This window comes from Balearica regulorum, chromosome 3 (assembly GCF_011004875.1).
Source record: "Balearica regulorum gibbericeps isolate bBalReg1 chromosome 3, bBalReg1.pri, whole genome shotgun sequence".
Taxonomy (NCBI): Eukaryota; Metazoa; Chordata; class Aves; order Gruiformes; family Gruidae; genus Balearica; species Balearica regulorum.
In genome coordinates this window covers 93,914,601-93,938,429 of record NC_046186.1, presented here as the reverse complement: position 1 = coordinate 93,938,429, position 23,829 = coordinate 93,914,601, and the positions used below count along the sequence as shown (strand labels likewise).

The window sequence follows — 23,829 nt, the reverse complement described above, 5'->3', positions numbered from 1 at the left end:
GTGATCTGTATCACAAACATTAGTAACCACATGTTGTTGACTACATCTACTAAATATCTGAACTATGGAGAGCTGGAGTGAGCTTGTCCCTAGGCAGCTGTCCCAACACAAGTCTGTATAATAACATTCCACAACATTTTTCATTCAAAGGAATTTTTTTCCTTTTTGAAAAAAATCCAAAGACCATCTTGGGCTGCACTGCAACATAGTCTTTCACTAATAATAATTTTTAAATTAATTTGGGCTCTGAATGGTCTGAGTTGATGCGGTTTTTTTTCTTTTATTCCCCCGATTTATGTGCATGGCTTTGTTTAACTGCATGGCAGGGAGAGGCATGTGGGCTTTTTTACGTTTTGGAAGCATGTAGGGAATGCCTGATGTTGTATTAACCATCATGTGATTAGTAATGATCTAGATAAACATGTCTTGTTCCAACCAAGAATAGGGCATTAATACAGTCAGAAATAAAGTAAATCTCTAGCTATGGACACACAGACCTCAGTGACTTCCAGGAAAATCAAAGCCATGTTAATACAAAGGAACAAGAAGAAGGAAAGGGAAAGGCTATTTCCACTTATTCTGATACAGAGTCTAGGCCAGATCTTTCACTCTGGTTGACTTCTAGTTAGCAGAAAACCAGAGTGATGAAGTAATGGCAGTTTTTAAACTGCCCTTGCAACTCTGTGGTCTATAAGCTGATCAAGGTATGTTAAGATTGATGCCAAGTTAGAGCAGCCTTGGGGTTTTATAAATGATACTTGGCTACTCGTGGATCCTGAAACAGCTGCTTAGCAGGCAGGGAACTCCTGCTAAACATCCTCTTCTTTACAGTACTGGTGACAGAGTTATCACACTGCTCCTATTATATCTAGGAAACTCACTTCCTTTAGAAGTGACTTCAAGGTTGCCAGTTCCATACACTTCCGAGTGCCTTGTAGAATCTCAGTGGAAATAAGTAGCTGGAACAACAAGTCCTGGCTCCATCTGTTGATCTGGGTAGGGGACAACATTTGCTTACAGTGTATTCTTTGCAGAAGAGCTAGAAGGATTAGTTATGGTTGGTGTGGCTTGCTAAACTCTGATTACTCATGTCCTCTGAAGTTTACACGCAAACTAATTAGCAGCGCTGATCCCTTAGTAAGAAGCTGAAATCAATTAGTAAGGCAGCTGTCCTTGTTATAGCAATTAATTGCAAATGACATGTGGTCTCAGTACTTGATGGCCAAGCTCTTCATTCTGGCTTTTGGAGCTTTGGTATTTTGTTGTTGGTTTGTTGGTTTTTTTCCATCATTACACCAGTGTTAATCCACCCTGATTTTTCCTGGACATAATTTCCATCACACAGAATCTGTCCTATTTTGTGACACACACTTTCCTGGAAAACACTTGGCTTTCATTACAGGAATTCCTGTAGGCTTAGAGTCCTGGAAATGGGACAAAGTTCCTACAGAAAGGTGGCTCCTTACTTCTAGGCAAAGGATGGTGAAATGGTCTCTTGGAAATCTGCTTGACTGTGAGGGTGAGGACAGGGGAAAAGAAAGGCATAAGACATCTTTATTGTACTTGGCAAGACTGTTCAGTTCACTGGGAATGCAGAGCACCCATGCTTCAGTGGGGTGCTAAGCAGTACATGTCTGATTACCAGAAAGATTGAGTTGCTCTGGAGACAAAAAAAATACGTTGGTGTTTCTGTGAAGCAGTTGACCAGGATATGAAGAGGGGCACACCCAGATTCTGTAAGGTTTAATTCCATCGTGGTAGTCTGAGCCAGAAGGAAACTTGGCGGATTCCAACTAGCTAGTGGCCCTGATTCTATGCTTGAGGTTCATGCACAGAGACTGGGGTCCTAAAATCATTGTTTGCTCCTGAACCTGCACATGCCAGAGAAGAAACTGATCACCTTGAAGGATGTAGTTGATCAAGAATGAATTAGTGAGTTTTCCAGAAGACTTCAAAGATGTAAAATGGTAATATATTAAAATTATGGGGAATAAATGTGTTTCTCTTGAATACATATTCATACACAGCTAGAAAACTGGAGCTGGGAGGAAAACATTATAATTTGTTTCACATAACAGAATCTGAAGCTTAGCATTCATATTTTTGTACTGGCTGGCTGTGAGGTTCTAACAGCTGTGGAAACTATTTAGGGTACTGACAGAGAGGCAAGATCATGCCTATGGAGACAACTACAGGAAATTTACTGCTCAATTCAGTAGAAGTATGACTGAGCTTGCACCCTGACAACTGATTCACCACCACCCTGTTGCTTGATGTACTCATTTACATCAGTGTGAAGCATCTTAACTCAGCCACACTTTACACTCAATTGCCCTCATGTAAATACTGCTGCAGAGCGCGTGGCAGTAGGCAACTGGGTCACATGACTTCACAGCATTTCAGATCCCGTAAATTGGGAATACCATGGGAAGAAAAGGTTTCACGTTATTTTTGTCTCTGTAAATGATTGCTGCAAGCACTACAAGAGAAATAGAAAGGACACTGAAAATGATGAGACGTTAGGTGTAATTAGGCTTCACGCACAAATCAAATACACAAGCTCTTCTTAATAGACTAACCCCCTGAAGGATTCTAAATTGCACCAGGGAGGAAGGTGCTGACACTAAGTTTTCTTCTAATTGGTGGCCACTCTGGAAGAATGAAGGACAGAATAAAGAAAGAGGAAAAAGAGAGCATAAAATCAAGAACATTACTAAACTATCATTTCCAATAAGCATATTTACTAACTAACAAGAAATGCCTCCAGTTTAGACTATAACTATAATCAAAACCAAGTTAATATGCTGGCCCTCAGACTGAGTAACAGAGTGACTAACACTTGTAGCACAGCCTAGATGCAAGTTCTGTTGAAATGATAATGGGGTAAAGAGAACAGATAGGGCAGGAAATTACAATTTTTATGCCATTAAGATATATGCTATCTCTAAACACACCTGGTTTGTCTGTAACTGGGGACAGTGAGGCCCTGTTTACTGTAACCTTGCTCTGAAGATGAAAAACACCTTGCAATAGGTAGAAGATTCCCCTTGCCTGGTGAATGTAAGTAACATCACACAAGCTTAAGAGAACAAAAGCGATTCTTAAAATCCTGTTCCCTGGTATTCCGTTCCTCTCCCATTCCCCACATGCAAATCAGAACTAACCTGGATGATCTGTGTAGTTCCTGATTTGCTCTTCTCTCTATATAGGTAGGTCTCTGTCTTCACTTCAGGTCCTCACCATGTAGGAGGAGCCCACCTTCAGATGAATTAGTACAGATGTTTTGACTGTAGAGATGGTCTTCTGGAGAAACAAGTGCAAATAAATAATTCCTTTTAGCTTTCTGTCAATATAAAAGGCATCTCCAATGTTTTGTCACTTTGCAAAGAAATTGCAGAAGGAATATGTACAGAAGTTCCTGTATGGTCTCTGCTAACTTCAGTGTAGGGTTAGTCTTTCAGTGTTTTGATGAAATTACTTTGTCTTAAATCAGATTGATTTGAAGCACATGCTTGACATTAAGCAAGAGAAGATGCAGGTGGTAGGTACTATTTGGGCACGTAAAGGCAAGAAAACACTTAAAGGCTTCTTTGCTGAAGCACACAACAGTACTCTTAATACACTCTAGAATCAAATCCAATTTCACTATCTTACATGTACCATTATATCTTCAACTCTGATTGCATCTGCATTGTTGACAAGTTGTTGATTGGTTAGTCTACACATTAACTTTGAGTATAGGGATCATAAGTGATCACTGATAAAGAAAAAGAAACATATTTGTCTGCACAGAGTGTGATTAACATGTACAAAGATGGTTTTCAGCTGATACAGAACCATTGACTTGGGTTTCTTCGTATCAGCTGCTCTAGACAGATGACTTCCAGGATTTAGGAGGAAATCTGTTATAAATTATTTACTATTATCATATAGCTAATTTTCTTGTTGTTGGGATTTTTTCATCATTTTTTATTAAAGCCAAATGATTGTGCTTCAGGACATTCCACAAATGCTGCTGTACTGTCACTTTAGGAAATACCATTAAAGCGACCTTTTCCTTGTTTGCTTCCCATGGCATTTAACTAAGCTGTTTTAAGAGAAACATCATTAAAATTGTCAGTTCCTCCATGGCTGCTTTATGATTATTCATAGAAACTGTAGTCTTTTGGGGATAACAGAAACACAGGGCCTTGTTTTCCCTTCATTAACCCCATTTTCCACTGAAGTAACAATATCAACTTTCAACTTTAACACAGGTCTATCAACACTGGGCGAATTCAGGCTTTTTTTTTCTTCTCTGTAAAAATTTGATACTAGTGAAAGATACCACACTAGAAACAGTAGAGAGTGAAGTCCTCTACCCAACCTCAAATTATATATAGCACAGGAAGCAACTCTACCACTCCCCCCTCAAACCTTTCACCACAATTCCTGATTTTTTTCCTGGCATAACTTATTTTAAGAGGATGTGGGACAGCACATCTCAAATAGTACTTGGCCCAAAATAGTAACTGCCAGCTGTGATCACAGTTCTTGAGCTGTTTGGACTCAGTCATGAGGAAAAAAAAAACAAAAAACCAAACAACAGATTAAGGTATCACAGAGCACAGAACAGTTGAGGTTGGAAGAGACCTCTGGCAATCATTTGCTCCAAACCCACTGCTCAAAGGACGCTCAACTAGAGAAGGTTGCCTGGGCCCCATCCAGTCAGGTTTTGAGTATCTCTGCACATGGAGCCTCCACAACGTCTCTGAGCAACCTGTTCCAGTATTTGATCCTGCCCTCACTAAAAAAGATTTATCTTATATTTAAATGGAATTTCCCATAAACTCTCATCCTGCCACTGGGCAACATCTGGCTCCATCTCCATTACTCCCCCCACCATCAGGTATTTACCAGATGTATCAGGCCTTTGTGGTCTTTTGTTGCACTCTCTCCAATATGTCCATCTCTCTCTTGCACTGGGGAGCCCCAGAACTGGGCACAGCACTCCAGATGTGTCCCACCAATGCTAAGCAGAGCAGAACAGCTCTCTTGACTTGCTGGCAATGCTTTTCCTAATACAGTCCAGAGGCTGTTGGCCTTCTTTGCCACAAGGGTACATTTCAGACTCATGTTCAACTTGTTGCCTACCAGGATCCAGGTCCTTTTTCACAAAGCTGCTTTCCAGCTGGTTGGTCCCAGCCTGTACCAGTGAATGAGGTTATTCCTCCCCAGGAACAGGACTTGGCATTTCCCTTTGTTGAATTTTATGAGATTCCTACTGAGGTGCCTCCAAACAGCAGTATGACCATCTGGTCTACCAATTTTTCTTCCTAGTTTTATGTTGTCTGCAAGATTGCTGAGAGTGCACTCGGTTTCATTATCCAGATCATCATAGAAGGCTACTAGGATGGTCAGGCATGATTTCTACTTATAGATCCATGCTGACTATTTCCAGTCACTTTCTTGTCCCTCATATGTTTGGAAATGGTTTCTAGGTTTGTTTATCACCTTCCCAGGGATTGAGATGAGGCTGTACACCCTGTAGCACTCCAGATCCTCTTTCTTGTCCCTCTTGAAGATAAAAGTGACAGTTGCTTTCTTCCAGTCCTCAGGAACCTCCCACAGTGGTCATAACCTTTCAACGCTAATTAAGAGTGGCTTCACATTGATATTAGAGAGCTACCTCAGCATTTGTGGGTATAATCCATCAGGTTCCAGAGATTTGTTTATCTGTCCAATTTATTTAAATATTCCCTAACCCAATCCTCATCCATCAAGAGTAAGTCTTCCTTGCTCCATACTTTGTTGCTGGTCTCAGAGGCCTGGGATTTCTGAAGGTACTTCCAGTAAAGACCACAGTGAAGAAGACTTAAGTATGTAGTCCTTTTCTGTATCCTTTGTCACCAGGTCTCTAGACCATTCAGCAGTGAGTCTACTTTTTCTCTCTTCTTTCTTTTGCAGCTAATCTCTCTTTAGACACCTTTTCTGTTGCTCTTCATGTCCCTTAGCAGATTCAACTCCAGGCAGACCTTTGTTTTCCTTATTCCCTTCCCACACATTCAGATAGTGTCTCTATATTCCTCCCAGGTCACCTGTTCCTACTCCCACCTCTTGTAAACTTCCTTTTTATGTTTGAGTTTAGTCAGGAGCTCCTTGGTTGTCTACACAGGCCTCCTGACACCTTTGTTTCATTTCCTGCTCATCAAGACGAACTGTTCTTGAGCTTGGAGGAGGTGATCCTTGAAAATCAACTGGCTCTCCTGGACCTCTCTTCTCTCCAGGGCCAGTATTGTGGGATTCTTTCAAGCAGATCCCTGAACAAGCCACAGCCTGCTCTCCTGAAGTCCAAGACTGTGATCCTACTTTTCGACTTGCTCCCTCCTCTCAGGATCCTGAAGTCTGCCATCCCATGGTCACTGCAGCCAAAGCTACCCTTGATTTTCACATCCCCAACGCACTCTTTCTGTTTGTAAATATGAGGCCCAGTAGAGCGATTCCTCTCTTCATCTCATCTATTGTCTGTGTTTGTTAGAAAGTTGTCATCACTCCAGAAACCTCCTGGTTTTCTTGCACCCTGCTGTGTTGCCCTTCCAGCAGATATTGAGGTGGTCATGAGGCTCTTCCAGTTGCCTGAAGAAGGTCTCCTTTATTCATTCTTGTGATCAGGTGATCTATAACAGACATCCACCAAAGCATTGCCCTTATTGTATTGCCCACTAATCCTGACCCACAAGCTCTTAACTGGCTCATCGTCCACCCCTATGATGAGGTAGTGTCAAGTAGATACTATCATACACTGGAGAATCATTTCACAGCAACATCAGGCTCCTCCTCTGCTGCAGTTTGTCCCTCCTGTGCTTTCCAGGGACCACTCACAAATTCAAAGATATCCCATTCCCTCATGCCCATTCGAAGCAACACCACAGTTCAGGGTCAGCTTAAATCAGTTTCCCTGTAAACCACAGTTCCTTCCCAGTTTGCTGGTGTTGATATTTCTTTTCCAGTCTCCAGTCTTGCTGCCTGGGATTTCATCACACTGATACATTGGGCCACATTTTAAGACTTGGACCTTTACCTTCCTAGAAAGAAGTTTCAACTGAACTTTTTCATCTCTTAGTGTAGAGAAACGGTCACATGGTCCTGGTTACCCTGGGGCTCCCTGCTAAAGGTTATGTCATGTCCAGTCATTCCCTGTGATTCACCCTGACCAAATCTTTGTTTAGCTACATTTAACGACTATAAGCTTACTTATCAAGCAGACCTGCTTATTTCTATAGCACTACTTTTGGTATGGATCACTGGCTGTTTGATCTGCATTCATGTCTGTACCTGTCAGTGCCACAGCATGTCACTATGCAATGAAGTGATCCTCATATAATTTTCAAAAGCCTTCTGTGCGCATTTCAGCCATGTCAACATGTGGTCACATAACTAAACCCTGTCCTGACTAGTGACAGGGTTTCCACAATAGCTGATGTCCTCTAAAAGATGGAAAGCAAGGCAAAAATTAATAAATACATGAATCAACAAAGTGGCAGAAATAAAAACCTTTGATGATACCAAGTAAACATGCAGCTTTTTTACTGGGATGAGCTGAGTCACTCACTCATGGCTCAACCACTTGTGACTGGTGTGGTCATTTGAAACACACAAAAATAAAAACTTTGTAACACCTTACAGCTGTGTTCATTCGTTCATTCACTCACTTTGTCTCACAGGTCTATAAAATACATTCTCATTTTAACAGAGAGAATTAAAATACTCTGTATTTCTATTAATTAATCTGGATAGCTGGAAAAATACACAAATTTTCTTTTTTCTTGACCCCCTTAATCCACAATGAGACATTTCATTTGAGACTGAAACGCTGGAGGAGGAGGCTAGACTTAATACAAGGGAGAGGGTGTCTGATGTCAGTATTCTCTATCCGCTTCTCCCCTTAACTCTTTGATGCTGCTGAAAAAATTGCATGGGGAAATTCTGTTGAAAGGGCAGGAAGAGTTTGCCTTGGGAAATGTGTTACTATTTGTCTGTACTCAGCTGGTTTGTGCAGTGAATTTGAGAAGTTATGATTCTAGAAGTGACATTGAAAGGGAAAACTGTGCAGTAAAATGGAGTAGTGAAAATAACAGCACTGCATTGCACAATGCCTTTTATCAACAGCACATGCATTCATGTTGGCTGTACTCCTCAAAAGTATGGAAACTTAGTGCCTGGCCTTTTCACATTGCAACCTAGTTCTTTCTCTTGCCTAGTCTCCCAGTGAGTCAAATGGGGCCAATAATGAATATTTTTTATTGCCTTCAGGTAGGCCTTGTTGTGTAGACAGGAACACACACTATCTGCTGTGTACATAGTAGTACTCTTGTACTGCATTTTCTGTGTTTCTCTGACTTGGCTTTCCTTTCTTATTAAAACATTTGCACCAGCTTCTCTTTCTTTGTTTTTGAAGTCAGAATCTTCTGTTGCTCGCAGCACTGTTGAGTGCCACAGCACTCCATCTTCCTGATGGCAGAAGAAGATACTGATACTGTTCAGCTCAGTTCAGGTTAGGCAATAGGTACAGCAAGGTTCGTTCATAAAAGAGATGAAATAACACCTCAGATCTGATTGAAGAGGTCACTCCCTGAAATATCCAAATTTCACACATACCAGGAGTTCTGGAGACCTGATATCTGAGTTTTGCATAAAAGCAGCACATGGTAGGAGAAACAGTGCGAGTGGATGATCTTTTGAAGCTTCCAAACTTAACAATGCTCAAAAGTTTGCAAGATAAACCTATTTTACAACCCTTATCTTTTGGGATTAGAAAAAAGGAAAACAGTTCAGAAAAAGCTATTTCTATGGATTTGATCTTCTGTCCTCATTAAACCTAGTTTTTCAGTCAAGGGCTGCCTCTTTGAGTAGTCTTCACTAACTTCATTTTTCTACCTACAAGACCAGTCATAAGAATATAAAACCCTTAAATTAAGAATGGAGGTTTTTTTGCCACGTCCAAATCATTAAGCTGGTCCTCATTTTCTTCTGCTTCAATGCCAGTAGAACCTTCTCATTTGCTGGAGCAAAGAATTTGTCTTCATATGCCAAATCTAACCCCCAAAGTTGTTCCAGGAATACAAGTAATATTCCAGAAAGCTTCCTCTTTCAGATTTTGCTATTGGTATGCTTTCTGGAAAGCAGATGTGCTGTACATCTAGATACCCTCTATTTCATGACTTAGGTGCAAGTGATGGGTTTGAGGGTTTTTTTTCTGGTAGGAGACCCAGTGCAATGAAACTCCTCACAATTCTACCCCATTTGTTTAATATCTTACACAGCCTTCTATCCAGCCTGTCCTTCAAGTTGTGTCTGATAAATAAAAGCTCAAAGCTGGAGAAAAGGTATGAAGAGCATCCCATTACTTCTGCACCTCTTCAAAGGAGTAAGTTACAGTCCTAACCCCATCTTATTGGGAAGGTGGAAAAAACATGGCACGAAGTCTCCATCTTCCTAACACAACATGTAACAGAACTAGGATGTAATATCTGACAAGAAGCAATAGGCATGCTTCTGTGTAGTCCTCATTCATCTCAAAGAAAGTTCCTGCCTCAGCTGACACTAGGGCAGTGAACCCCTGGGGCTTTAAGAAGCATTGCCTGGCACATTATCCATATGCAGTCCTAAGTGGTTTTCTCAAAAGAGATGGTGGAGATGGAGCAGGGAAACGGAGGTTTAATGCCAAATTTCTTCACTTGATGCAAATATCAATCCCCTTGAGTAATAATTTGACATTCCTCAGCAAAGACACACTGTGCTTTTGAAATACTTACCTTTCCTTATTTTTTATAACGTTAAGAAAATTTGAAAGGAATATGTGCACTGTTTTGGTCTTTGTCTTCCTATGACAGCAGAAATTTATTTATAGCCAGGAACTGGAGGACAGTTCTCACGTGGCTGCTGAAAATTAAAACAGCATGTAGGGTTTTGTTTTGTTTTGCTTTTATGCCTTTGCCACTACAATCTCTCCCTGCATTCCCTAAACCCTTGTTATTGTAACCAGAGCCACATTTTGCATTGCTACAATTGCAGGGTTATGTAAATTCCAAAGGCTTTAAAGGAAAGGGCCTACAGATCCTGCTCCGGGCTGTGGGGAAGTTGACACAAACAGTTATACCCAACATCTAAGGAGAGACAAAGGTATTCATAAATTGTCAACAGACAGGAAACCTAAGTCTCAACCTCAGCATCAACCTGAAGTTTTCTAAACCTTTTTGAACTTACTGGTTTCATTTAAATTGATTGGCCTCTTATTTTCATTGTGGTGCTTTGCTATGGCCAGGAAAATTTCCTTCAGCTACTTCTGGAAATCTTCATATGTTCTCTCTCACTTCCCACCAGTCTGTTCTTTACCTGGGACAGCCAATAACAGAAAGCTCTACAGATACTGATTTTTACAGACTCGGAACCGTATTTTTACAGTGATCATGAAACTGTACACATTGAAAGCATTACTTTATTAATGAAGACTTTTACATTAAAAAGAAAATTACACCAAAAGAGAACCACCATACCCATGAAAGACAGCAAGAGAACAAAGAGTACGCATCTGATCCCTTCCAAGAAGTCTTCACGGCAAGTAAGGGTGTGAAGAAGTGTGATACATGTTGCACATCTGTGTGCTTCTGAGTAACCAAGCTAATGCTGACACTAGCTGTGCATTTCTGTGTGGGCATGGGCAAGCCAATTCATGTTTCTGACTCTGTACTCTCTAAAAGCGGGATAATAATGCCTGACTCAGAGTCAATGTCAGAAGGCTCTGCATAAGCTCATCTCAGTCCCCAGTGTTTAGACAACTCAGCTAAATGAGAAAAATGTTTAGCCCACTTCTCCAGCCTTGCTTCTATTTCAGCTCTAAATCACCATTAGTCAAATCACGCTTAGACCTCAGACAAAAACCTAGATTACATTATTCCTGAAATATGTGGAGGTTTTGCACAGCATGGTGCACCCTGATCACTGGAGTGTGCTAATGAGAGTTCAGGGAAATTACTGTTTTCATGAAAAGGTGCAGCCAGAACTCCCTAGACAATTCAGCTGACACTATAAGGAAGGATGAGGCTGTGGCACCACTCCAACATGCTGCTTTCTATAGCTGTTGAGTTTTCCAGCCAACCTTAAACTTACTGCAGTGGATATGAAAAAACAGGGCTTGCTGCATTGTTCACCCACATCTTTGGCGCAAAGCCAATCATGGTAAGTCCTAAAGAAAGAAAACCAAGAAGCACTGCCTCACAGACATTCTACAGCCAGGTGGGTCACTGCCAAGCCAACATAGGAAGGGACATTCCAAGAAATTCATGAGCTCACTTTAAAAACAATCACTAAAATGAAAGAGATTATTTCAGTAGAGGACAATAGTTTCTCCACAGCTGGTAGTTACTGTTGCTGCACAGGTGGCAATAGCTTTTATTATTATGAAAGTGTAGCTCTTTAAATCCTATTAAGAAAGACAAGACTCATTTCTGGAGGTGCAGCTACACAGGATGCCTGCAGAGCTCAGAAGTTTCTAACAGTTTGTTACATGAGTTTATTTATTTGGAGCCAGGAACTGCTCTGTTGAGCTCTGATCCTCACTGTCATTGTGACCTCGGGCAAGTGACTGAACGTCTTTGCACCCACAACTCTTTTTGAAGTCAACTGGTGATGTGGATGCTCAACAAATCTGGGGGGGGGGGAAGCCCTACAGGTCAAGGCCAATGTCTGCCAGAGCTGAGGTGTTCTGGGTCACATGATAAATTGTATAAATTTTGAACACAAAAACTGAAGCATCCACAGCTAACAAATATTTTTGTAAATATGGTCCTGTAATTGGCCCAGTGTAACACAACTCTCAGACAGAGGGGTGGAGTCCAAGGAACATCTATATTAACATGTTTTGGAAGAGAGCAGTTTATTAAGGGTCTGTGGGGAGTAAGAAACAAGCAGCCATAAAACAAACAGAAACCAGAAATCAAAGACAGCTATATTAGACTGTGTACCATTCTTAGCGCACCTAATGATAAGTATCTGAGAACTATACGTTTTACTGAATCAGGTAAAGTACTGACCAAAATCGTTACTTTATTCTGTAAGCTATGTTTCCTAATAGTCTGAACTCTTGACTCCTTTCCTCAGAGATGACTGGTTCAGTGCTCAAAAGCACTGTGGAACACAGGCAAGAAACTCTGATATCCTATAATATCAGATTCCTCAGATTTCAATCTTGAACCTGAATCAAAATTAATACATGCCTCTAAATGATCAGCACTGCTTCATACAGACTTTGGTATCTTACCCAAGTATTAAGCAAGGTGGAGGTTGCTTAGCTTTGAAACCTGTGAAGTCTGCAACCTGTAATTATCGGCCAAACCAGTAGCATAGCTCCAATCTACAGCTTGAGTTTCCCTGAGTTAACAAAACCCTTCCTTACCCTCCATGCTTGCATATCTAATAGATACTACTTGGCTCAGCACAATTAGCAAAGCAGGCAGGACAAGCGGCCAATTAGTCAACTCTGACACATTTTACAGCAGAGAACCTCCAACAGCTGACAGTTCAAGCAAGGCAAAAAAATCATAAAATACTAATAAACATAACCACACAGACTTTTTGATACATCAGACCGAACGAATGAAATAGAAGTATAAAATAATCATCCTATTGATACCAAATGGTGATAAGTAAATGAAAGGCCTGTGCTGACCTAGTGGTTTAGTGTGGTGAGGTCTAGTTAGGCCCATATTAGAGTCTCAGGACTGTCATGTTCCTCTGCTGGGTAAAGAACAGAGGGCAGAAATAAAGAACAACTGTAATGACATGGGTAAAAGGTACAGAGTATAAAATAAAAAACAAAAAAAAAGCAAAGCAAACCAGACAAAAAAACCCACCAATAAATGGGAATAGAACAGAACAGAACAGAACAGAACGGGATAGAATAGAATAGAATAGAATAGAACAGAACAGAACAGAACAGAAAACAGTTGGAAGGGACCTGCAACAATCACCTAGTCCAACTGCCTGAATGTTTTAATGTGCTCTACTGATGCAATCCAGGTGAGGTGAAAAGGCAGACTTGTGTTGCCCTCTTTCCCTGCTGTAATCAGCTACACCCAAAAATATCTGGAGGGAAAATGACATCTGACACAGCTATGGTAAAAATGACCCAAACTAAGAAGTGGCAACTCTGAGGGTGTGGGAAAGTCTGTAAACAAATCACTGGGTGTGTCCAATATACAGACGCTAATATAATGCAGTGATTACTAGGTCTTTGCTCAATGAATATGTAAAAGTGAGCTTGATGTTTTAAGAACTAGAACTATGTACAATGACCACTGAACAAACTCAAATCTGGGTGCATTTGCCTAGGAGCAGTACAACATTCACCGTGACCCCACAGCTTCATGGGACACTCACAACATAACTGAAGTCCAGAGATACTAAACAAATCCAGCATGGCATCTTGTTCTACATGGAGACTTTTCAGACTGCTTCTAAGTAACACAGAACTGAGAAAACTCCTTTTGTGACATCCATGAGTTAATTTCTCAGGGAGCTTCACTGTGGCTACATGGTCCATTATTCCCCACGCTATTAGCATCACAAGATGCTGTGTGTATGATCCACATCAAATGGCAAAATCTGGCCCAGGGAACAAGCCTCCAAAATGCTGGTGAGAAATTCAGCTTTAAAAGTCCAAACACAACAAATATAGGAACCTAGAGAGCTCATGGGCTTAGGGTCATACAGTATAAACAGGAAACCTAGAAAATAAAGCTTACACATCCATGCAGCCTAGGCTGTCCCATTACAAGCAAACAAACAAACAGGTAGGTAGGTAAGTAGGTAAGCAGGCAGGTAGATAGATAAGACAGCACACTGGAAAGCACATACTCTGAGTCACACAAACAGTTAATGGCAGTGGCCAGCCAGCAGAAGCAAGCCCAAGATTAACAATGGGAAAATTTCTGATGGAAGTCAAAGAGTATTTCCCATTTCTCTGGAGTCATTACCCCCCCTGTCTGGCACCAAACTGCCCAGCTCCCTCTAGCTTCTTTGTGAATTAAGTTTATTCCTGAAAGAGCTAAGGAATCCCAAGAGACCATGACTAATGAGTGCTCAAAGGAAAAATGAAGGTTGCCTATCTCTCCCCATCACTGTGTAACCACTTAGTATTGAGTACCCAGAACTGAACACGGCGTTCCTAGTGTTGTTTCCTCATAGCTCAGAGACATATTTCCTCAGCAGGCTATTTGGATCAAAGATTTAAGGCAACATCCCTGAAAGAAAAGGCAAGGCAAAACACAGATGGGGCTTTTTCACCATCTGCTTCCATTTTAATTCACTACAGTCCCACACGTCACCAGAGCCTGTAGGGTGGTCAATTGGATTCTGTGTCATGTGCATTCATGGGAGTATAGGACTACAAGGTCATCACGTCCTGTTTCCTACAATCACAGACACTGCATAATAGACACGTAGACCAGCACACTCCACAGCACATTTATTCCAATCCTGTCACACATTAACATAAGACTTTTCAAGTGACAAGTGGGAAGCAGAATTAGATAGGTTTTTCAGTCTGAAGTGAGGCAGCCATTTTCACTCTGAGTTTAAAGCAGCCAACAATGAGAAATTAGGTATTTCATTGTACAGAGGCATAATGACATGTCCCTGACCTCTGATGTCTGATTCTAGAGATCATGATTTAGTCCACTCTTATTTGAATATTCATGTTCTGTGGATAAAAATACATACAGCTACAGATAATATGTTTTATGTCAAAGTGAGAAAAACCAAAATATTGATATGTATGTAATCTGAATTCTATGTTGATATATCTTGCAAAAAATTGAGGCCAGTAATGGAAAAATTGACTCTCAAGACTGATGAAGCAGCATTCTTAAACTACTTTTTATTAAAAATACAGTCACAGTATATGAAAATGCTAATATATTATGTGAGGTCAACGCTAACTTGTATTTACAGTATTTCCTTAGACAAGGGTCCCATTTCACAGTAGCTTAGCTACACTAACAGATGTGTAAATCAGAAAGAGTGTGAGCCTCTGGAGATGTCCCGATAGATGTGAACATACTACACATCACCACTGTAAGTAAGCAGGGGATGAGGCAATGAGGAGTTGCTTGCTAAATTTTGCCTCTGTTTAAACATAAAATGTGTCATGAAGGGCACAGTAGGACATTTACAGCTTAACACATGTCCCCCAGCAGGTACATGAAGCTATTCTAGATAAGCCCAGACACAGCTGGAAAACAATTCATGGGTCCCCCAAGGAAAACTTCACCTAGTCAGAAAATGCATCTGTTTTTCTCCCTATAACTTAGTAATGGTGAGTGCCAAAGACTTCATAACATTCACAGAGACTGCCTGAATCCTGCTGACGATGAAAGGTCAAGCTTTGTACTTCTGTCATTGGCAACACATTTCAGGACCTCTACAACAGAGCCAGAGAGATTCACTCATTGGGATGCCTGACCCACAGGGCAGTAAAAGTATGAAAGAAGCAATGAGGGCAAGTTCATATCTCAGTAGGGCACAGTTGGAAGACAGTTCATATTGGCAGGGCCCTAGCATGGTTATTACTCTATCCCTGCATAAGAGTGCAGGAGGATGCTGACAGATCAGAGCACAGGCGAGAACAAAACCAACTGTCTCTCGGTGCATTCAGCTGTTAGAAACATAGTTTAATTGGTTCCCGCTGTATACACGGCTGCAAAAGTAGCAAAGGACTAAAGTCCCCTCATGTTTGGTCAAGATCTTGCTTTCTTTCATCTGTTGTGCAGATGCTGATGGGGTCACCTGCCTGGAGGGGGTCAGGATTCTGCCAAATGGATTTAAGCAGGGTACTCACAGTCCAGGCATCCCAGCTTAATGGTCAGTGACTCAGTGAGAAAACCGAGACTGTCTGCACTAGTGGATGGCCCTATTCCTGACAATGTTTGCAAGGAAGAATGATATCCTGGCAAAGCCTCTCTACAGATGTATGCTGTTTAATCTAACAAACCAACCTATTCCACTTGGCTGGGGCAGATTTCTTACAATCGTTATCACCAGTACCTAAGTTTCATATTCTCAGTGTAGGCAAAAACCTAAACAAAGGGCAGATACTAGGAAGAAAAATGAGATTATAACTTGAGGCTCTGGGAAGCCAGAATACAGATATGGGGGAGGGAGAAAAAAAGGGGAGGAGTACCTGCTCTGCAGTAGGGTGATATACTTCCATTCTGGGACAAGTATGATTTTAGTGAATATATGACTTGTCTAAAAGGCAGGAGGTTAAATGCGACATAATAATAAAGATGTTGTTATAATATTTCAGTTTAATTGCTATAGGTTTGTTAAACTAACACTTCAGAGGACATCAAGACAGCTAAAAAAAAAAAGGGTCTTTAACCTACCTGCAGTGAGAGTATTTATACAATAGTACAGAGTTCCATCAGGTTGTAGGCATCTGAGAAAGCTGTGCCTCAGTTTCCCAAATTGCTAAATACATTAATATTTATAAAGTTCTTGGAAATTTTCCAAAGGGAAGTGCTGAATGCAAAGAATAAATTGCTAACTTTATCTAACTATACATATATGACTTATCCTGAAATATTTGTATAGTTTATGATTGCAGACAGGAAAATATTCTCATTAACTCCTACTGGTTAAATAGGAAAAGTCCACTGAGATTGCTCCAACTTCATCAGAAACAATCTGGCTAATGAGCGTACAATACCAACAGCGTTCAGAGTTTGATCTTAAACTACTGGAAAGTACAGAACTTACTGTATTGTAGGCTGATGATTGATTGACTACATGTTTTCAGAGGTACTAGACTGTTGTAACATTCTTGGGGAAAAAAACAGCATTGTGTTAGACGGAAATCATGTTACACCTCTATGAGTCCAGGAAACTTCTATGCACAGATCAGCAGAGGTAAGGATGCTTATACAGCTCCACAGTAGTTTCATTCCTTCTTGAAAAGGTTGCTCCCTTTGACCTGACAAGGAAAGGAGCGGAACTGGCAGGCTGGTGCAGAGCACCATGGAATTCCCACATATTTCTGTCACAGCTTTCTAGAGATTTGTAAAAAAAACCAGATGACAGTGTAGGACCAAGATCGTGCAAAGAGGTTAATGATTTTTCAAGACCAGCCTGAAACACCTGAAAATAGCCTATTTTTTTTTTTAAAGCACAGAGCTTTCCTGGAAAATGGAAGCACCTCAAATATTTGTTATTTATGAAAATATCAGCAACCATCATACTATTGATGAGTAAGCCTGTTTGAAATGTTCAGGTTTAGAGAAATATTTAAACATCAAAGAAAATGCAAAACATTTCTAAAAATAACTGGAGGGGGGTTAGTAAATTAAATCCTTTCTGCAAAAAATTGTCACTGTTTGTAATCCACTTTTGAACTCGGGAGCAAGGAGAGATGTTGGTCACTTTTTTCATTGACAAGAAGACACAGACAGTCCTAAAAATGAAGGTATAGTTTCTTCATGTGCATTCTTGATACTCAAAGGACTCTAAAATGTGAATAAGTTTCTGGAGGCTTGTGATGTACCTGGTCAGGTTCCTCAACCCACATCTTACAGATATGATTGTTTCTCCCTCATAGAACAGCTGAAACATCAGAGGATCTTCACAATTTTTTCTGTCTTAAAGACCACAGGAATATAAACACAAGTACATAGAGTCAGACCAGAAGTCCATCTGAACCCATACCCTATCTCCAAGTAATGGTCAGCTGCAGATGGTTAGGGAAAGCATATAAAAATACCACATATAGCCTGATCCTACCCCTGCTCAATCCTTTTAGTTGTTTAGGACTTGGAGATGGGAGTGCAGCCAGATTATCATGTTTAATAGCTACCAGTGGACCCATCCTCCAAGATTTTTCATCTCTTCCCACAGCTTTTTCTTGGGAGAAGGGAATTTTGCCATGTGATATTAAACCCTTGAAATGTATCCTTGCATGATTTCTTCACAATGAAATCCAACCTGGATTGTGCTCCTTGGCAGAAACATTCCTTCTTCCTTTTGCACGCGCGTGTGTGTGTGTGTATTTAATTTATGAAAATGTCCCAGGAACACATTTTCTGATCAGATCTTAAAAAGTAAAATTGGACCTGACCACTTTCTTCAAGGATGTACAGGGCACTGTGTAAATTTCCATCTTTTAAGACTTCATTGCTCATCAATTCAATTGTTTTAGCAGCTAAAAACATTGCCCCTCCAAACAACAAACAAAATATAAAGCCCTCCAAATCAAGTTTGTTCACTGCCTTGAATAATAAAAGCCATAACAGTAAAAATGAGTCCTTGTTTATGCCTCCTTAAAAAAAGTAACATACCAAGGATACAGAAGAGAGTTGTTGGGTCTCACAAATCAGCTTTGTCCCCAATTCAAAGAAGAGCTGGGCTGGCACATGCATTGCCTGAATTTAACTCATCTTGGGACACAGTGAAGAGAAAAATATTCTTCAACAAAAACAAATGCGAACTTCAAAGCTCACGAGCAGAAATATTAACTTCAGTGATTATTACTTTAAAGTCAGCAAAAGTGGGAAGTGAGCAAGCACTTGTTATTCAGGGAGAGAGCTTATTCCTCTCTTGCTGCCAAAGTTTTTCTCAGTTCCTCAGGGTTACCTCTATTTCCATTTTCACGCAGTCTAAACACATCCTTCTGATCTCCAGCTCCCAGTTCTTGAATTCCAGCAAGCCTTCTCCTCTCCTCCCTTTCTTGTCTACTTCCTTCTTTCCACTTTGAGTCTTTCTAATTCCTAACTCCAGAGAAACTTTATCACTGGTATAAGCCTGCCATGCTCTCAGAATAACTTTTCTACTAAATCTAAAACCGATGAGCTTCTCACAATCATCAGATTTGTTACTCCATGTTGTCCCAAGTCCCTCCTACCAGAAGACATTATCCAACACCATAGAGATCATCAGAGAAGCCAAAATCTGAAGTGTTGAAATACCATGTGGAAAACAAATTGAAAATATAAATCTAACATGGAACATGAACTTTGGGGAACATACAAACGGGACATGAAGCCTAAGGGAGGGAAAAGCCCATTTGACCATCATCAAGTACAGATTTAACACACAGTGCTAAGAAAGCTTGAGGCTGCACTACCAATAGTGCTAATCAGCATGTGATGTGTTCATGGGCATGTGGCTATGTGGTTCTCAGCAAATCGAAGCAGGGCACATACTGGACATGTCAAGAAAAACGGAATATGAGGACAGGACTGACATACTAAAGCTCATGGGAGCTTCTGGCAACAGGGGGCACATTCCTCTGTGACTTCTACTGCTGTTAAACAGTAGTAGCTCCACTGACCTTCAGAGAGTTACACTGCTGTAAAAAGTACGTTACAAGAATCAAATCCACTGTGTAGATTTCCCAAGTCAGTCAGCCAGCATTTCAAAAGTAGCTTATAATTTTGGCTGTTTCAGTTTTTGACTGTCTTGGTGCCTTAACAAGACACTAAAAATAAAGAGCCGAAATTATAGGTTACTTTTTGCACAATTTGGGCCTCAGTTTCTCTGGACCAAATCCTGATGCTACTTGAACTTACTTGTAATTGAAGCCTGGAATATTTCTTCAACAATACGGAGCTACAAAAAAACTTTCACTAGTACAGATGAGAGCAGACTTGCACTGTCTGTGCCTCCGGTCACTCATTACCAGTCTGAAGACACTGGGCCAAATCCTCAGCTGGAATGCATTTGTCATAGCTCCACTGGAGCCCCCATACCTATTTGCACTGGCTGAGAATCCAGCCCAATAAATTCCATTTAACTAAACTAATTTATCATAGCATTATGAAATTTAATACCTACACAGAGCTTGGAAGATAACAAGTCCTCAGCTTGATAATGAGTCAGAGTAGTGCCAAACAGAAGTAACTCCACTGTTAAGTGGAATTGCAGAAAAATGAGAAATGAATCAAATCTCCTGTATGTTAGTAGAGTTAGCATGAGTCCTACTACTACCAGTTCTCTGCAAATGCCTCAGTTCAAAGGAGTGTGATATTAGGGAACACAACTGGTAAAATGGAAAAGCCATAAGAGACACCATTGTCAATCATCAACACAACAAAAAGCACAGGAAAATACATGTAAACTCTTTCATCCAGTGAAAATCAGAGCAGTCAGCTTTCTTTTAATTTAGGAACATGCTGTGCTTGCCTGGGGGCTGCAGGGGCAGGGAAGAGAGAGAGGGTTAGATCTCCATAGGATTGACCAGGGTTTGAAAATTCACAGCAATTAAAGTGCTGAGAGCCAAACCTCCCACGCATCCTTCCCCTAAGTGTCAGCAAATGGTGTCCCCTGATTGCTCAATTGCTAGGTCAGATGGCTGGCCTAGAGGGACTAGATGGGTTTCTGGGATTCCACTGAACCCCAGGGGAATTTTATGTCAACTAAGGCAGATGGAGCAAAGCCAAACTATCTGGGAGATGCCTTCATGACACTGTTCAAGTCTTGCCATGCCTCCCTGCCAATGAAATACAGTCAGTGCATGCCATGTCTGGACTTGGTAAGAAAAATTTTTGTGACTGATTTCAAGATGAACAGAGTGATCTCCATTACACATAAGGAGCACAACTAAAATAAACAGCAGCGATAGCAGCAGACAAGTGATACAGTGTGGTAAGGCCGCTAGGATATCCAGAGAATTTGCTTACTCAGCTCTGTGAAGCCATGAGACTGCACTTTGTAACACATAATATAGACTTTTAAAACCTCAGGGTTGCACTGTGACTGTCATAAGCTCCAACAGGGAATTGTTTTCTGTTTCACAAAGCAAAACTGAAAAGACGTCTGCCCTGGTATTGTTTCTCTTGCTTCCAGGGTCAGTGTCCACCAGTAGAAGAACTAGCAATTTCCTGGCTGGTATAACCTCATCTAAACTCAAAGATGCTGAGTGATGACCCATGCATTCTCATGAGATGCTAAATTTATCTCCTGCCAGATAAGTATCTCCTTCCCCATTCCTTGTCCCACTCCTCCACTCAGTGTGCAACTTTCCCCCTGAACCATGACTAACAGCCCACAAGGAACTTCTAGACTTGCAAACCCCTGCAGGTAGTGTCGCTCACTAGCGGGACGCTGAGCTGGAGGACAGAGAGAATTGTGAGACAGAAAGGAAGCAGTTAGCTTAAAACACCCCAAATCTGGAATTATCTCCTCCTTAGTTCCTCTTCTCACCCTCTCAGCTTTCAGCACTTCTGTATATATTAGTTCTGTATTGCCCAATGCACTTCAGACAGACTAACTGCTGAACCAGGTAAAAGTGTCTGTGGCTCCCAGACACTTGTCTTGGCTGTGACAGCTCTCAAGCTTTTTTTGAGGCATATAGGTTTCTAACAAGTTACTACTTTTCTTAAGGATTTTTCTTCTTCCACGTTGCTAGCCAATGTGATTAGGCTGTTGCTAAGAAAATAAAGCAGCTTCTTGGAAAATGAGCTGCTAGGCTACTGGAAACAAAATCTAAGAAAAAATAAATGGGGGAGAGGAAAAGGATTCTCATATGTCTTGGTAAAGCAGCCCAGATCCCAAACTGATTCCTTCCAAGTCTGGAGACTTCACTTCCAAAATACATCCCTGCAGGATCTGGCTCTGAGAACACGAGCTCCCTTACATGCACAGTCAGTATGGTTGATTTTTCTCCAGCTCAGCCTAGCTTGCTTTACATGGCATGGCATGGCATGGCATGGCATTCCTTAGTGGGGATTAGACCTTGAGCATCTGCTCAGTAAAGGCTACTCCTATTACATTAGCCAGCATAGTGGTTACATCAACCTGCAGTTGCTTTCAGCACAGCTAACTACACTTAATTTCATTTTGCAGGGCAGATCCCCACAAAACTTCCTCCTCCCAATACTCACCTGTCCTCCTTTACTTCCTTTTCCCTGCCCCAGCAACCCACTCTGCCACCCTCAAGAGGAAAAGTATGTGCAGATTTACTCCATTACCAAAACAACTCAGCCCAGGGAGCGCTGACTCGCAACAGCCTTTCTTGTGACTGCTTGTTGGCTGAAGCCAATTACTAACAGCATAGTGCATTATATTGTGCAATTCACATAGCGCCTGCTTCTCAGCCCAACTTTGTGTTTATGTTCAAGGGCGTCACCTCTCCTTCCAGCAATCGCACAGACCAGGCACCCTCTCACTGTCAAAGAGCTTTCTAAAGTTACAAGTGCTAGCTAAGTACATCAGCTTCACACAGAAGGCATCAAACTCTTCCAACCACTTGGGGAAATGAGCTGTTTCTGACACCGGCCTCATTAGAGAAGATGCCAATGAGGAGGACAGCTGTGGAAGCAGCTGTCCCCAGAACTGCTCCCATCTGCTCCCATGGGGAATGAAGAAAGGGCATCCAGGTGTGGGGTGGGAGGTAAGGCTAATTACATGAACGCAGCACTGAATTTTAGTTGTAAATAAATACAGCTGAGTGCCCTACTGAAAAAATCACCTTCTGATGGAGTAGGCTTGGGAATCTCTGGACTGCTGAGATAAAGGAAAAAAAAAAAAAAGACAGAAAAATTAAGAATCACTAGCTCTCCTTGGGACTTGTACCATGTGTTAGCAGCAGTATCTCTGAAGGTTTTCCATAGGGAGATTCTCCTTGTAGTAGCTGTCTCCTTTACGTATGACTCTGCTACAGCTAGTTTTTGGATATGAGAGATGCCTCTTTCCTCTGCAGAAGCAATGGGTTCTTTGGAGAGCCCTTAGTATCAAGCTAGTACAGGCTCAAGGTGCTAAATTTGTCAGATTTAGCGAGCGACACCACATACTCATATTAGGATCTGTTATTGTCAGTAGTCTGGCAAACAGAGTGGGACAGGACTTCATTGTCAGGGAGCCAGGAAATTGCCTGTTGTCCTCATAAGGAAAGAGGAACTGCTTGCTGTGCAGTATGACAAGGGATTAAAGAGTTAAAAAAGAAATCATGCATTGTGAAGTTGCCTAAGGAAGTTGGGCTTTGCCTAGGGCTTATCTGGGATTTTGCTGTCCTGCTACCAGAACATGAAGGAGCTGAATTTCAGTTAATTTTGTAGTCTTCCAAAGATATGTCCTTCCCTCCCTCTCTCTCCTTCTCTGACCTCCCTCATCCCTGTCACCCCCCTCCACATACAGAAGAGTGCAAAAGCCTGCACCATCAGCCCCTCGGCATACCTTTGGGAGAAGCAAGCAAGCTAAACCTGAATCCTGTGTGCTGCCAAGCTGGCTTCAGGATATTTCGGAGGAGAAAAAAAAAGAAAAGAAAGATAAGCGGTACTTGCAGGGATTTGTTCTTGAAAACAAGCAAAAACATGAGAAGAGTTGTTGCAGCAGCTGCACTTACACTGTAGTGCCCGTGTCTCTGCGCCGTTCCTCCCTGCTCTGCAGTCTTGTAATCCACATAGAGAAATGCCTGTGCTGCTCCTCTTGCTGGCTGTGCTGTTGTAGTGAGACTGGAACTGCTGCTGTTTTCACTTTCAGACCAGCCTCTGTCTCCAAATCCTCTGACGTCAGACAGCCTCTAAGAGATATTTATGGAATGAACAATCTAAAAGTTTCTCTAGGTAGAGCCCAGATTGCAGTTTTTTGGGATTTGTAATTTTTACACTTTTGGATAGAAAACCCCTCCAAGCGGGGTCAGGGAGGAAATGGTGGAGAACTACAGATGTGGTTGTGTAAGTCCCTGGCAAAAGATAATCCCTGTACTTTTCTGCTCGTGGTATATTATATCCACACCCAGGATGTAACTATCTGTCATGCAAGTCCCCATTTGGAAAGCGGTATTTTCCAGTCTCTCAGTTGTGT

General features: G+C 41.4%; 1 protein-coding gene across 1 annotated transcript in view; it reads right to left on the bottom strand.

The window, feature by feature from the left end:
- Nucleotides 1–23,592, bottom strand: part of DAAM2 (dishevelled associated activator of morphogenesis 2) — a 205,642-nt gene extending 182,050 nt beyond the window's left edge. Inside the window, exons 1-2 of the mRNA XM_075749014.1 lie at nt 23,369–23,592; nt 3,165–3,303 (exon numbers count right to left, since the gene is read on the bottom strand). The gene's annotated coding sequence lies outside the window, so the exon portion shown is untranslated. The remainder of the gene's footprint in view (nt 1–3,164; nt 3,304–23,368) is intronic.
- Nucleotides 23,593–23,829: the final 237 nt, after the last annotated feature.